The sequence below is a fragment of the Bos indicus x Bos taurus genome, chromosome X, assembly GCF_003369695.1.
Source record: "Bos indicus x Bos taurus breed Angus x Brahman F1 hybrid chromosome X, Bos_hybrid_MaternalHap_v2.0, whole genome shotgun sequence".
NCBI classification, from domain to species: Eukaryota; Metazoa; Chordata; class Mammalia; order Artiodactyla; family Bovidae; genus Bos; species Bos indicus x Bos taurus.
This window is the reverse complement of record NC_040105.1, coordinates 12663286-12665876: the sequence shown is the minus strand read 5'-3', so window position 1 is coordinate 12665876 and position 2591 is coordinate 12663286. Positions and strand designations below refer to the sequence as shown.

The 2591-nt window shown below is 41.8% G+C and overlaps 1 non-coding gene across 1 annotated transcript; it reads right to left on the bottom strand.

Moving 5' to 3' along the window:
• Positions 1 to 2079: 2079 nt before the first annotated feature.
• Positions 2080 to 2152, bottom strand: TRNAG-CCC. The gene has a single exon. It is a non-coding gene; the product is annotated as a tRNA-Gly (tRNA).
• Positions 2153 to 2591: the final 439 nt, after the last annotated feature.

Sequence of the window (2591 nt, the reverse complement as noted above, 5' to 3'; positions counted from 1 at the left end):
CTTTACTAGTGTGTGAGATGTGTGCAATTGTGCGGTAGTTTGAGCATTCTTTGGTGTTGCCTTTCTTTGGGATTGGAATGAAAACTGACCTTTTCCAGTCCTGTGGCCACTTCTGAGTTTTCCAAATTTCCTGGCATATTGAGTGCAACACTTTCACAGCATCATCTTTCAGGATTTGAAATAGCTCCACTGGAATTCCATCACCTCCACTAGCTTTGTTCATAGTGATGCTTCCTAAGGCCCACCTGACTTCACATTCCAGGATGTCTGGCTCTAGGTCAGTGATCACACCATCGTGATTATCTGGGATGTGAAGATCTTTTTTGTACAGCTCTTCCATGTATTCTTGCCATCTCTCCTTAGTATCTTCTGCTTCTATTAGGTCCATACCATTTCTGTCCTTTATCGAGCCCATCTTTGCATGAAATGTTCCCTTGGTATCTCTGATTTTCTTGAAGAGATCTCTAGTCTTTCCCATTCTGTTGTTTTCCTCTATTTCTTTGCATTGATCGCTGAAGAAGGCTTTCTTATCTCTTCTTGCTATTCTTTGGAACTCTGCATTCAGATGCTTATATCTTTCCTTTTCTCCTTTGCTTTTCGCTTCTCTTCTTTTCACAGCTATTTGTAAGGCCTCTCCAGACAGCCATTTTGCTTTTTTGCATTTCTTTTCCATGGGGATGGTCTTGATCCCTGTCTCCTGTACAATGTCACGAACCTCATTCCACAGTTCATCAGGCACTCTATCTATCAGATCGAGGCCCTTAAATCTATTTCTCACTTCCACTGTATAATCATAAGGGATTTGATTTAGGTCATACCTGAATGGTCTAGTGGTTTTCCCTACTTTCTTCAATTTAAGTCTGAATTTAGCAATAAGGAGTTCATGATCTGAGCCACAGTCAGCTCCTGGTCTTGTTTTTGCTGACTGTATAGAGCTTCTCCATCTTTGGCTGCAAAGAATATAATCAATCTGATTTCCGTGTTGACCATCTGGTAGTGTCCATGTATAGAGTCTGCTAAGAAAGCAGATAATGGAGCTCTCACCTATCTGGGAATCAGGATAGGGGTTTACAGTGGAAAATATACTTAAACTGAGAGTTTCATAATGGGAGTTTTCTATGTCGGGTATGGGCAGAGGATTGGAGGGAAGAATGAGAATGTGAAATACCCAGGTAAGAATTTTGAGTCTTATACTAACAGCAGTTGAAAGAAATTGAAATGCTTAAACATGAGCAGATTTGGGTTTTAAAATGATATCTTTAGTAAACTAATTGATGGAGACAAATTGCTTTTAAGGAAGCTTATATTGTTATAGCAAGTGAGGACTAATGGGGCCATGGGAATAGAGTGGAGTACAGTGTCAGATGTTTAACTGTCTGGTTGGGATGTGGACATGAAGAAGGAGTATCAGAAATGATTCCTGATAAACTGTGTGGGTAGGTGGTGGGACCATCCCCAAAGAGAGGAATCCCTAGGATGGGAGAAAGAGTGCACATCCGGTTTGCAACATGTTAAGATGGAGGTGCTTCTGCCACAACTGGATGAAGATGGAGAGTTAAGAGTTAGGCATACAGGTCTTCTACCCGTGGCCGAGGGAGGTGCAATGGCTAAAACAGGCCAGAGAATGAATGACGTGGTTAGAAAATGGGGAGGAAGAAGAAAGGGGAGAAACAAAGGGGACGAACTACACTTCAAGGTGAAATAGAAGAGACAACGGGGTTCTGAGGGAGCATTCAGAGCCTTAGGGAGACAAGCAGAAAAACTGGTGTCATGCTAGCACCATGAACAGGATGCTTCTGTTTTTTTTTTTTTTTGTTTTTTTTTTAATTTAAATTTATTTATTTTAATTAGAGGCTAATTACTTTACAATATTGTATTGGTTTTGCCATACATCAACATGAATCCACCACGGGTGTACACATGTTCCCCATCCTGAACCCCCCTCCCACCTCCCTCCCCATACCATCCCTCTGGGTCTTATTTACTTATTTATTTGACTGCCCTGAGTCTTAGTTGCAGCACATGAGGTCTTTCAGTTGCATTATGCAGAATTTTGTAGTTGTAGCATGTGGGATCTAGTTCCCTGACTGGGTATTGAACCCAGGCCCCCTGCATTGGGAGTGCAGCATCTTAGCCACTGGAGCACCAGGGAAGTCCTGAGGATGCTTTTGGAAGGGATGCATTTAATGATGCCAGGAGCTCAGGAAGGTTGGGAGCAGAAGAGTATCCGTGGGTTTTAGTGGTTGGAGATCGTGATGACATGAGTGAAAGCTGTTTGGTGAAAGGCTTGTTGGGAAGTGAAAACATGCTGAAAGTTCAGACACAGAGTGTAGTTTAAAGGGAGAGGGAAAGGGGAGCATTTTCTGGGGATTGGAGATGGGGTCAAAATGAACTCAAAGGAGGTTTTCTTTCTTTTTGTCCAGATGAAGGAGACTTGGTCTTGATCAAAACCTAATAGAAAAGTTCTATGCTCAAAAGTCAGCTGTGTTCTAATATTAATACTGTCTTATTCATGTGGAGAGTACTGGTCCTACTAAATGCTACATTAATGTTACCTGGTCCCTAATTATGAATGCAGAAAATGAGTTGAA